General features: G+C 41.1%; 1 protein-coding gene and 1 long non-coding RNA gene across 2 annotated transcripts in view; one reads left to right on the top strand and one right to left on the bottom strand.

The window, feature by feature from the left end:
• Window positions 1-13,684, bottom strand: part of LOC311077729 (uncharacterized protein) — a 136,855-nt gene that overhangs the window by 23,592 nt on the left and 99,579 nt on the right. The window lies entirely within an intron of this gene.
• On the top strand, window positions 1,448-12,430 carry LOC311068277. The gene is made up of 4 exons (XR_014603356.1): window positions 1,448-1,537; window positions 10,047-10,318; window positions 10,400-10,483; window positions 11,257-12,430. It is a non-coding gene; the product is annotated as an uncharacterized lncRNA (long non-coding RNA).

Below are 13,684 nucleotides of genomic sequence, written 5' to 3'. Positions count from 1 at the left end.
AACAAATAATTTACTCAGAAGTGCTTACCCCATTTTTTAAAAATTATTATTAATAGTGGTTAGCAAGATTTCACCTTAATAAACTACAGTATTTTTAGGTTATTTATAAAACAATGTGTAGATTTTTGTAGAAAATGACAAACATTTTTTTTTGAAATCATATAGTTTAGACTGGAGTGAGGTGAACATTGTCAGCTTTTTTCCAGTGTTATTATTTGCAATGAAAGTTCAAGTTACATGGTTTGTGAGTGTGGTGTTGAGTTTTATGACACTCTTTTTCTCTGTTTCAGAATACTGATTCACAAGCATTCCTTACTGCATTTCAAAGGTAAAGGGTTAATTAGGGACATGGCCACAAATACAAAATGCTTCAGATTTGGCTTGTTGATTATAGTTTAAAAATTATCAGAAATATAATAGCTATTAGAAAAAGTACCACAAATAATTAAGACTGTTTATGCCACAAATAATTAAGACTACATTTACCCATCCATTCTCCAAACCATTTGTCCTATATAGTAAACCTGTTGGATGGTCGGTCAGTCACAGGTTTTAGGCCGCATATTTGACATAACTCAGCTTCTAGATTTTTTTTTTTTTTTTTTAAAAGACATTCTTGAGATAAATTCCTAAAATTATCTGCATTCTACATATAGATAACATATCATAAATTATCATAATCATTATCATAAAGTCATATCTCATTATGTTGTCATTATTTTTTTCAGACTGACTGATCAGAGCACAACCTGCATTTTCTGCTGCACTTTTCTCTCTGGTTAGTATTAATATTGTTTCTTAAGCTGTATTATGGTATTTTCATCCCATCGCCATAATTGTAGTCCCTGTGCCTTAATATGTCTGTTTTTATATCTTTTTCAGGTTCCTCGGGTTTTGCAGTATTCTACAGAGAGCAGTTTATTTCATTTCTTACCCCACGTCCTCTACCTTCACCCCCACCCCACCACACGACCTACCCCCTCCACCTTCACCCCTCACTCAACCCACCGACCCACCACCTACCACCCCCCACCCCCCCCACCCCAAAAAAAAAGGAAAAAAATTGATTGCAATTTACAAGTTTACACATTGTCTCTTTTGTTGTTCTTGTTTAACTGTTTGTTTTCTTCCTGAGAGTACTACAGGTTTTGTCTTTTTAGGCTCAACAGCTGTTACATCTGGAGAACGTTCAAAGTATGTGCCTACCTAAGTGAGAGTGTCCAATTAAAATGAATTTGACTAACAAATAAATGCATTTAAATATGTATTACTTTTGAGTATTAAAAAGGAAATCCATGGCTACTTTTTATGATTTGAGACTTGAAAGTAAAATCTCTACTTTTAGAAGTTAGTTAATTTACTCAAATTAGTGAGTTAAACAGATTAATGTGTCAATAATCATTTTTTTGTCATTTCTTTTTATCTCTTCATATTTTAAAAGATGCCGCGGAAAGGAAAGAGATCTCAGGCTCAAAAAATTCGGTGGAGAAAGTTGGACCTGGAGGATGACCAGACCAGACCCTCCAGGATTAACCAGGTACTATTGATATCTGTGTCTTGCAACATGCTCATTTCAGGGCACCTTTGTTTGGGACTAGGGCTGTCACGATTTCACAAATGCGACCACATCAAATTTTAACTCGCAAATTCTCAAAAAATAGTTGTATATGACAACATTTTTGGTCGCAGCCTGGAGCCCTGCAATGCTAATCATAATGACTTTATCACTCTATACAACACTTTAAAATAATATAATTTCTGCCTTATTCAATGATTTTCAAATACACCTTTTATAAGTGACTCAAATTTACAGTGCTTGCAGAGATGGAGTAGCATTTACTGTGAACCGGTCGATCCACTTTGATCTCAGTGCTGCGCATATACTTATGTAATTAAAATATTGCAATTTTTTAAACAATCACACTAAGCCAAATTGTGATTTCGATTTAATTTCTGTTAATCGTGCAGCTCTAGATATAAAAAAATACAAAAAAAACAACAATGCTCACTTGCTATAAGTATATGAATATCAGTAGATTGCTGATTGATAATCTCCATTAGGGATGCACCAATATCAGTATTGGGCCCAATACTGAGCTCATGTACTCGTACTCTTAAAAATGCTCCGAAACCAATAACCAATACCAGGCAGCGTGTGTAGGCTACAGTACAGTGTTTGTGTCCATTCAAAGAATCACTGACAACAGAGGGGATAAACAGAAGGGATAAAAAAGAAGGCTGTTTATGAAGTAAATGTATCTTATTAGTGGAATATTAAACAAAATATAATAACACATAGCTGTGGTACACAAGCTGATCAGAGAAAAACATGCAGTGTTTATTACAATGTAAATTGTTAATCAAATAAATTAATTAATTAATCTTTAATTTTAAATGCCTTTTTAGTTTTTTAGTTTATCTTTAATACTGTTTAGCAAAAATGTCTTTGTCCCAAACACTATGAAGTGCAAGTTAAAATTTAACACAGATTCTATAACACTAATTTTTACCAACAGCCTAATTCCATGAATGATTATTTACAGGTTGAACAGGCAAGCACCAGTGCAGCTGTAGCTCAGTTTTCGGGTAGAATGTATGTAGAAGGTAGTGATATTGCACCCAGGGTTTTGTCTGTGCAGGCATCTCATTGTCAAGGTGATGATAGGTATGACAGTTTCTCTAGAAATCATCAGTGCACGTGCATTGCGTTGACATTTTTAGCTAATCAGAGTGAAGGGATTACGTTCAAGATGCCTGACCTTGATAGAGTTTTAGAGGAAGGAGATGCGTTATATGTCTTTATTAAAATGCAGCTTATTGCTGAAAGGAGGTTTAAGCGCAACCATCTGACAATGGAGGAAGTACCGTTGAGCGTTGAATCATTTCACCGGACACATAATGTGCTGAAGTCAGGAGTGATGTTTGGATACCTCAGAGCCACAGGGACCCCTGGCACTGAAGAGTGGTGGATTCCTCTCACTGAAAGGCTACAGTGTCTCTCAACAGATGTCAGTCATGCTCTGCTCCTTGTTGCTCCAGAGTGTATTGCTGTGTTCAGAGACAGATCTGGAAGGTACGGATACTTTGATTCTCACTCGAGGACTGCTGCAGGCTTGCCCCATCCTACTGGCCATGGAACTGCTGTCATGTTGACTTTCACCCACCTGAGTGACATGGCAGACAGAGTTCTCAAGATCTTCCGGGATCGTGGTGATGAGACCAGCTATGAATTCATGCCTGTGTCTTTTGAAACAGAGCAACAGTCTGTCCAACTGCCTTCAACATCTGTTTGTGAACAGGTATCACAAGTGATTTCAGCTCTAACAGAACCAGAACCAAATGTTGGAGCCAAAGTAAATTGTGTTGGCTCAGGAGCTGAAAACCGAGATGTTGTAGATAAAACAAATAAGCACAGAAGAAGAAAAGAAATGCGTAAAATATTTAAAATGTCAAAACAAGGCAGAGAACCTAAGAACCTGGCTGCACCCTATGCCACCAGGAAACATAAAAAAAGGTATTATGAGAGACAGAGGTATGCCACTTCTTTGCAATACCAATCAAAGAAAAAAGAAGCAAATAAGGTAAAGTATAATCAAGATGCTCTCTTCCGAAACAAAATGAAAGGGTACATAGTGACAAGGTACAGCACTTCTTCTGTCTTCCAGAAGAAGATGAAAGAATACATGAAGAAGAGGTACAGCACAGATGCTCTCTTCCAGAAGAAGATGAAAGAATACACGAAGAAGAGGTACAGCACAGATGCTCTCTTCCAGAAAAAGATGAAAGAATACACAAAGAAGAGGTACAGCACAGATGCTCTCTTCCAAAAGAAGAAGAAAGAGTACATTAAGAAGAGGTACAGCACAGATACTCTCTTCCAGCGGAAAATGAAAGCCTACATGGTTAACAGATATGCAGGTGACCCAGAGTTCAGAGCACATCACATCCTGCGATGTACCCTGCGCAAGACCCAGAAATGTGCGGGTGATGCTACATATCACGTTCTTCATCGATTGCAATGCGCACTGCGGATCAAAAATAAATATAAACCATACATCCGTCCCAGCCAGGAAACACCCCAGCCTTGTGTTAACAAAGTGATGGAAAGTGCCATACATGCATTCCGGTGTAAGATTCAGCATGGCCCTACACATGTCTGCACAGTCTGTCACAGAGCCCTGTTTCCTAATCAAGTCAAGGTCTGTAATAGAACAAGTTATTACAAAAACGTTCATGTTGCAGCGTCTTGCCTAACTGGGAAGTATGTTCACGCTTGTGATAATGCCTGCTCAGGTTCCTGCGTAGTTCCGGAAGAGAGAAGACAGGAATGGATTTGCCACACTTGTGACAGCCACCTCAAGAGAGGACAGATGTCTTCAATTGCAGCAGCCAACAAACTGCAGTTGCCACCAATCCCTACGGAATTGGATGAATTAAATGTCCTTGAACGTCAACTCATTGCAAAAATTTTACCATTTGCAAAAATAGTTGCATTACCCAAAGGACAGCAGAGAGCAGTACGTGGTGCCGTCGTGTGTGTGCCCTCCGAGATGGAGAAGACTGTCAACTCTCTGCCAAGACCAAGAAGTGAGGCCCAGCTGCTGCAGGTGAAGCTGAAGAGACATGTTAAGTTCAAAGGATACCAGCAGTTCCACACGGTGAACATGCATAATGTACTTGCAGCTTTAGCGAAGCTGAAAGCAATGCATTCGGAATACAAGAATATCTCCATAAGAGAAACGGCTATATGCGAAAGTCCCATAGATGAGGAAGCTGATGTCTCTGAAAGTCACCTAGACGAGGAAGCTGAAGTCTCTGAGATGCAACAAGAAGTCGATGTTGCTGAGCAGGATGAGCAACACGTTAGCGTCGAGGAAAAGGATGAGCTTCGACCCGGGCTCACATTAGACACGTGCATGCAGCCGCCCGACATCGGACAGGAGATCTTGTCGTACGGTGAGGGAATATTTAGTATCGCACCTGCACAAGGACAAAAGCCTGTTGGATTTTTCAAAATCCCAAAGCTGGAAGCTATGGCTTTCCCTGTTCAATTCCCCACTGGACAAAATTCCATTGACGAGGAAAGACAAATTTCAATATCTCCCAGTATGTATTTCAACGTGAGATTGTTCAGCGTGGACACGCGTTTTGCAAAAGATCAGAGTTATCTTTTCTTTGCGCAGTTTGTAACGGAAACGCAACTGGCTAGAAACAGCATGTCTATTCAGTTGCGAAAAGGCAAACCTCTCACAAGAGACGGCCGAAGAATTTCTAACAGACTGCTTCAAGACAACCGGGAGATTGAAAGATTGGTACACAACAGAGACGCCACACGGTTCATGCAACCACTGAGAGGCTCTCCATCGTATTGGGAGAAAACTTTGAGGGATCTACAGGCTATGATAAGACAGTTAGGAACCCCTACGTTTTTTTGCACATTCAGTGCAGCCGAAATGAGATGGCCTGAAGTAATTACAGCAATCAAGGCCCAGCAAGGTGAACACGTCGACTTTTCCGAGCTTGACTGGACGACAAAGTGTGAAATCCTCCGAAGCAATCCGGTCACTGTCATGCGTATGTTTGAGAAACGGGTGGATGCGCTAATGACTCATCTGCTTTTGTCGCCTGCCCAACCCATTGGTAAAGTTGAGGACTACTTTTACCGAGTGGAGTTTCAAGCTAGAGGGAGCCCACATATCCATCTTCTTGTTTGGATAAAGGACGCACCCGAGTTTGAGAAGGATTCTGACAAGGATGTTTGTGACTTTATTGACCGCAACATAACCTGCCAGTTGCCCGATCCCTTGGCTGATCCTGAGCTTCACAAGATCGTCACAGAGGTCCAGCTTCACAGCAGGAACCACTCAAAGTCCTGTAAGAAGGGAAATCTATTGTGTCGATTTGGGTTCCCCAAACTGCCGGTGTCTAGCACCACTATCACTCGTCCGCGACCACAGCGTCCTGAAGAAGAGGATGACACGGACACTTCTCCATCTGGAAGCTGCATGTTTGCATCTAAACAACCACAGCGTCCTGAAGCAGAGCATGAGAAAGAGCAAAAGCAAGCAGACAGAAGGAAGTTGAGACGGGAGGCTGCTCAAAAGGCAATGAGCGAAGCCAGGACAAAACTCAAGCCGGTGTGGGATCTGTTGAATGACCCCCAAGCCTCTTTTGACAGCTTGTCAGACCTACTGACAAAGAGTAAGTTGTCCATCGATGACTACAATGAGAACGTCGAAGCATTGTCCAATGCCAACGTGATTCTGCTGAAGCGTGATCCAAAGGAGTCTTGGGTGAATGGATACAATCCCGATTTGTTGAGGGCATGGAACGCTAATATGGACATTCAGTTCGTTCTTGACGCTTTTAGCTGCGTTATGTATATGCTTTCGTATATTTCCAAGCCAGAGCATGAAATGGGCGATTTACTTAAGAACGTAATCAAGAGTGTGCGTGAGACGAACGTTAGCGAGGAAGATGAAATGAAGCAGATAATGCAAGCCTACTCAAAACACAGGCAAGTTAGCGCTCAGGAGTCAGTGGCACGAACATGCAGCTTACCGTTGAAGAAGTGTTCACGAAGTGTTGTGTTTCTACCGACGGACGATGACGCGCTTAAGATGAGTCTTCCCCTAAGCGTCCTACAAAACAAAAATCCTGATTCGGAGGATGTGTGGATGTCAGGGATGATAGAGAAATACAGAGCAAGGCCTCAAACGCGTGACTTTGAGAAGATGTGTCTGGCAGAATTTGCTTCGGAGTGCCGCATCGTGTACGGTCAACAAACAAAAGGCAAGAATGTTCACCAGCTGCTCTACGGCATGGGCTTTTTTCAGAAAAGAACTGGGAAGGCTGCAGTTATTAGGTATGCACGTTATTCGGAGGAAAAACAACCCGAAAAGTTTTACAGTAGATTACTTAAGCTTTATATGCCACATCGAAGCAACGAACAGCTAAAACCGCCTAGATTTCCGACATATGAAACATTTTACAAGAGTGCAAAGGTGGAACTACCCTGGACAACCCCTGGTTTGCTTTTCCCTGTCTGCGCCATAGTGCAAGCACACAAGGAAAAATTCGAAAAACACAGCGACGAGGTGGATAAGGCGTTCGATCAGCTGCAACAGCAAGGGCCACCCGAGAACGCATGGGCCGCCTTTGCACCAGAGATTGAAGTGGATCGTTTAGAGTGCGTTGCAGAACGACAAGACATCAATCCAGATGATGAGGATGTACAAGATGATGTCCCAGAATTTCAGATTCTTGAACATGGAGATGGAGTCGTGCCACAAATAGAGGCACCGCAGATGAGCATCGAATTTGTCAGGAGGTTGTTTAGAAGTCTAAACGAGACGCAGGCAGCCATATTCTACACGGTCTGCCAGTGGTGTCAGAAGCGTGTGTGGGGTCATAATCCGGAACAGTTTTTCTACTTCGTGTCAGGTGGTGCTGGTTGTGGCAAATCACACGTCATCAAGTGCATATACACGGAAGCGACCAAGATTCTGCGACAACTGCCTCGACTACGAGAGGAAGGAGATCTATCCGTGCCTACGGTGCTCTTGAGTGCGTTTACTGGAACGGCAGCGTTCAACATATCCGGTAAAACTCTGCATTCCATCTTGAAACTTCCAAGGAATCTGAAGCCACCGTATCAAGGACTTGGAAATGCCCTAGATGAACTACGAGCAAGACTACGCGACGTGGAGATTCTTATCATCGATGAAGTGTCCATGATTTCGAAGGATCTTTTTGCCTACATAAACTGGAGATGTCAGCAAATCAAAGGCAGCAAAAAACCTTTCGGGGGAATCTCTGTCCTCGCCGTGGGCGACTTTTACCAACTGCCACCTCTGGGTAAGGCCAAACCACTCTGCGTGTACGAAGAGGATGTTTTGGACTTCTGGAAAGACCATTTCCAAATGATTACCCTCACCGAGATCATGCGTCAGAAAGAAGACCTGGCTTTTGCCCAACTTTTAAACCGCCTACGGGTGAAGCAGAAGACCGACGATCTCGCCGAAGAAGATAGAGCTTTGCTACTCCAGGCAGTGAAGGACCCCAAAGACTGCCCGTGTGATGCACTGCACATATTTGCCACAAACAAGGAAGTTCACGAACACAATACGAAAACAATCCATGCTCTTCACACTGACATCATTACCATCGATGCCGAAGACTACAGGAAAGACCCAAGAACAGGAGGGATGAAGAGACAAATGAAGCCCATCACCGGAAAAAAGGATGACTTGCCTGACACCATACAAATTGCGTTGGGAGTACGCATAATGGTGACTAGGAATCTGGATGTTGAAGATGGAATTGTCAATGGGTGTTTTGGAAAGATTGCAAACATTGTCAATAAGACAAAAGATGGAATCAACACCGTGCAAATGTTAGGACTTCAGCTTGACAATCCAAACGCAGGCAAGAAACACCGCAAAAGGGTGCAAGGTGAAGAAGACGACTTGGTTTACATCGAGAGATCCGAAGAAACTCTTAGGAAAGGGGCAGTTCGTCGACAATTCCCCATCAAGTTAGCCTACGCCTGCACAGCTCACAAAGTCCAAGGCATGACGATGGAGAATGCCGTTGTCTCACTGAAGAAGATTTTCGAGCCGGGAATGGCCTACGTTGCCCTCAGCAGAACGACCTCGCTTCGTGGACTGCACATTATGGACTTCAGTGAAAAGAAGATATATGCAGATCCTACTGTCACAGCCTCATTGGGAAACATGACAAGAGCGACGTTTAAAGGAATCATGCCACTTTTGCAGCAGGTGAGGGAAACCAACATGGATCAAACAATTAAAATCATCCATCACAACACAGAAGGACTGTCATCCCACATTGAAGACATCAGATGCCATCATGAACTGCTTCTATCGGATATTCTTTGCATGACGGAAACTCACCTGACCGGATCATTCACTACACCTCACGTCCAATTGGATGGATACAACATGTTTCTGCGTAACAGACATGTCTCCTACTCGACACACCAAGAAATTGCACAGAAAGCTGGCGGTGGAGTCGCAATCTATTGCAAAGAGCATATATCAGCTCAGGCTAGGCAGTTTATTCAAAATGTGACTGATCTGGAGTATGTCGTCATCAAAGTAGATAGCCCGATCAAAGCAACAATCGCTGCTGTCTACAGGCCACCACACTACGGATTCGAAGGATTCCTGGAAAACTTGAAGAGTCTGCTGGATTATTTGGACATCGTGGACGAACATCCTGTAATAATCTGTGGAGATTTTAATGAGGATCTCTGCGCAGGGAAAAAAACTGTTCTGGAATTGTTTCAGTCTAAAGGATACACGCAACTGATCACCACAGCAACAACCAAAAAGAACACTCTATTGGATCATATTTACATCTCTCATCCGGATTTGTGCCTTCAGTCAGGTGTCTTGCATAGTTATCATAGTTATCACAATCCCGTGTACTGTATTTTGCGTAAATGAGTTTTTGTGATGGACCGGTATTGTTGTGTGTTGCGGTAGGTTAGTATGCCATACGGAACCGTTTGCCACTGAACCTTGCTTTAAATGAGACAGTGGGGCTTCGACAGCCTTAGTTGAACGGTTGGGCGCGTATGGTCGGGTTGTTAGGTAGGCCATACGGAACCGTTGCCAATGGACCTGGATACATGACATCAGCGGGGCTTCGACAGCCTTAATCAAACGGGTTGGCGCGTATGGTCGTGTTGCGGTTAGATTGTGGTTAGGAGATTGTGGTTAGGTCATGTTTAGGGTTTATGCCACTGAGCTACGAGGAAGGAGCAACCACAGCAGCAGCAGGAAGTATGGAGGAGTAGTGTGACAGCTCCAGGGAGGACACAGACAGTCATTGAGCAACAGTGGCAGTAAGTTATAAAAGACAAGGGAAAGAGAGTAGCAAGACACCATTGTAATGTTTGATTTTGAACTTATAACATACATTTTAACTTGAATTGATTTCAATCTACACAATTTGTGACAATCTGTGCGGGATATGCAGTCCCCTGCTATTCTATGATTGATATGTGCACTTCTGTAAAGTTGCAGGAAGAATTGGGAGACCATAGCAGTCCTGTGTGGATACGAGTGTGCAATATACCTTCTAAAGCTAAGTGTTAAAAGATTTTGCTTCAGTCGGTGTACTACTGCTTTTCATAACCGCATTTGAATCGAAATGTTATATTTGAATCTAATTTTGATTTTAATGTTTTTCAGGAACCAGCCAAATGAAGTCAGATTGTCTGAGAAGATCACGTGTGCTACATCAATGACGATGACGAGCTGGATACCAGATTACGTGCCAATTTCTTTCCGTAATTTTTATTTCTGAGTTTCTTTCTTTTTTTTGTTTATTAGTACCGGGTGTATTAGTGATCCCATTGTTAATTTATTAGTTTCATGCCCGGAGAAGAGGTCCAAATATCTATGGCATTGAGGACAACGCTGAAGAATGAAGAAGCAGAGGAAGAAGCTCTGAGGTAAAGTTTGTCAATACTACTGATAAGGTCTAGTGCTTCAGTGCATTTTATTATACAATGGTTTCATTGTTTTTCCCGGGTCAGAAAATGGTCTTCGTTGGTGGCCAACAGACACTGCTGTCCTATCTTGCCCTCTTATTTAAAAAAAGAGCAGATTTTACCACTGGATTTCATAGTTTTGTAAGATAAAATTATAATTTTGTTATATTGATATTAAAAAGTTAAACTAAAAAAAGTAGCATCAAAAGGTTTATTTAAACTAATAGTCTTAATTTTCTACCATATAGCTAACAATTGAATAAAATTAACAGGTAGCTAACAACAACTTGCTTTGCGCTTTATGATTTTAATCACTCCAGTATGAACTTAATTTTATTTATTTATTTTTGACAATGTTATTTATTTTAAAAACTGCTGTTCAATGTTTATTCATGTTAGTTCACTGTATTTACTAATGTTAGCACTTAAAACTTTTAATTTTAACAATGTACCAGTATTAGTAAATGTTAAAAATCACTAACAAAGATTAATAAATGCTAAAAAAGTTAAATGCAGGAAAAACCATGGGTTTTGTTCAAAGGTGTATGATTTGATGTGAAAAGCTTTGATTTTAACGTGCATGATGGTTCTCAGAAGTGACAGAGCAAAAATGGTATTTTGCCAGGCTTACATTTGACCCATCAACTATGCTGCTCAATAATTCTTGGAGGATCAGAACAATTCAAATAAATTCACTAACATTATCATATATGTTTTACCTCCTCTGCCCTCAGGATATCCAGGGAGACAGATGCGCGCCATTCAGCATAGAAACATCGGCCTCTCCCATCTGTGCAGAGACGGAGTTCACCTGAGCACAGAGGGAAACCAGCTTCTCCTGAGCAACCTCAGAGAAGGTCTGCAGGTGGAACTCCAAAGTTGAAGCCAAATGTCCTTTTAAAGGCAACAACGGCTCTTTTCAGAGCTACCCACTCATTCAACTAAAGAGCATTTTTACAAAATGTATTCACAACTAGGGCTGAACGATACATCGAATTTTCATCGTCATCATGATATGAACTCGCGCAATGAACACATCTCAACTGACAGCCTGACACAATGAATAATGCCTGGTTCAGATTACAAGATTTTTGTGTCTGTTAAAATGTCACAGTGTCTACACGTTGCTTTCCGACCAGTCATCGCATGCCGTCACACGCACACATTCACTCGCAAACATTCACTCACACACGCTCACTCGCACACACTCACACACACACTCACACTCACTGTCCCTCGCTCACTCACTTGCGCTCTCTCACTCACTCACTCTCTCACACACACACACTCGCTCACTCAAGCACACACACACACTCACTGTCCCTCGCTCACACAATCGCGCACACACACCTGCTCACTTGCACACACTCGCTCACTGGTGCACACACACACTCACTGTTGTTCGCACTCTCACTCTCGCTCACATACTCAACCTGTCGTGGAGGACCGTTCAAAAATTAAACATGCTAGTCTTTCTGTCATGATGTCCTGAAGCATCGCAGAGGTTGTCGCCCACTATGACACGCTATATGAGATGAAACGATCGAATCTTGCGTCCCGACACCCATTGTCGTTTACGAATCCCCACGACACCCTACGTCAAACGGATTGTGCCAAAATCGTGCTAAAATCGTGTAATCTGAACCAGGCAGGTAATAAACTTTTGACCTAACACGCAAATAACCTATTAAAGCACTAAGACATGGGAACAGTATAGCTAACATTCACATTCAGGCTAAACTAGTACATAATTTAAAAAAATGCTTTTTATAATCTTAGGGGTAATGCTGTAAAGATAATTTTAATACAAAGTAATAACTAGTACAACACTAGGATCTAATCCATTTGCTGGGTGGAATTTGACACAACAGGCGTTTAAAAAAAATCTTTTAAATAAACATTTGGTTAATTGGCACATATTGTGTTTTTGTCTTTATTGAAAGGTATTGAAAGTTACTCATTGTCACATTATGAATATTTTCTTGTGAACTTCAGAGAAGATCCAGGTATATTCACAGATGGTTCTTTAAGATGGTAAGAGGCCGGGTCATTTAAAAGCTTACATTTAAATGAGCTTTATATACTCAGCATTTATAAAATCAAGACCACTGCATGTACAGGATATCAACGATCAATTAATGTTTGATGCTTTGAAAAGAATAACATGCATTCATATTCAGACACACCTGTTAACGTGTCTTCACACAGCTTCACTGAACAGCATCCAAATGGCATTTTAATCTAGAAGTGTGCATAATTGGAGGAATATTGATACATTTAGAAGTTTGTTTCATTTATTTAGACAAAATCATTATTTCTATTCATATTCCAATAAACTATGCGATCTGATGAGCAGAAGTGGCTTCCAGCAATTGCTGTTATGACCAAAGTAGGTACAGTAGGTGTGGTGTCATATTATAATTTTAAACTACAGTACAGTTGTTTTTTAATTCAATTTTTTTACATAACAAAAAAACAAATTTAAACAATTATTTAAAAAAACAATAAAAATGAATTATAATTTAACACACTTCAATGATTGGTTTAAACAAAAAGGAAAATGTGCAGTATGATCGATGGGGTGTCACAGTTAAGTGCCTTTTATAAAGTAACTGCACATGCGTCCTCTACTTGGGTCCTTCACACAAACGAATCTGCCATTTAAAACAATACAAATGATGCACTGTTGCTCAGTATTAAGTTATAGATTGTGCTGTATGATTTCTTTTCATTTGCTACGACCTGGCTACACAAGAAGCACGTGCAGGGACGTGCAGATGGTAGTCATGGTAACGAACACAATATAAACCTGTTGTGCGTCTGTGCTGAGCTTCCGGTGGAATAACAACAAAAATGCACACTAATTAAGTGTCTGTGCTCTATATGCAACCACTAATCAGCCTATTCTGTTTGGTTAGTAAAAAAAAAAAAAAAAACTTTTATGATTGCGGATTAGATCCTAGAACCCCTGACACGAGAGGCAAAAGTTCAACCGCTGGACTATTAACGTAGACAGACAATCGTCGCGGATATGCATTTATCAACCTGAAAATATTTGGTAGTAGGATCTACAACTAGTAGCAGCTAGATCTCATTAAACAATCATTTAAACCCAGTGCACTGTTTCTAAATTTCTGGACATCGTAACGTTATTTTTTATTT

The sequence above is a fragment of the Abramis brama genome, assembly GCF_963993115.1.
Source record: "Abramis brama genome assembly, chromosome: 2".
In the NCBI taxonomy this organism is placed as follows: domain Eukaryota; kingdom Metazoa; phylum Chordata; class Actinopteri; order Cypriniformes; family Leuciscidae; genus Abramis; species Abramis brama.
This window is presented reverse-complemented; position numbering and strand designations above follow the sequence as displayed.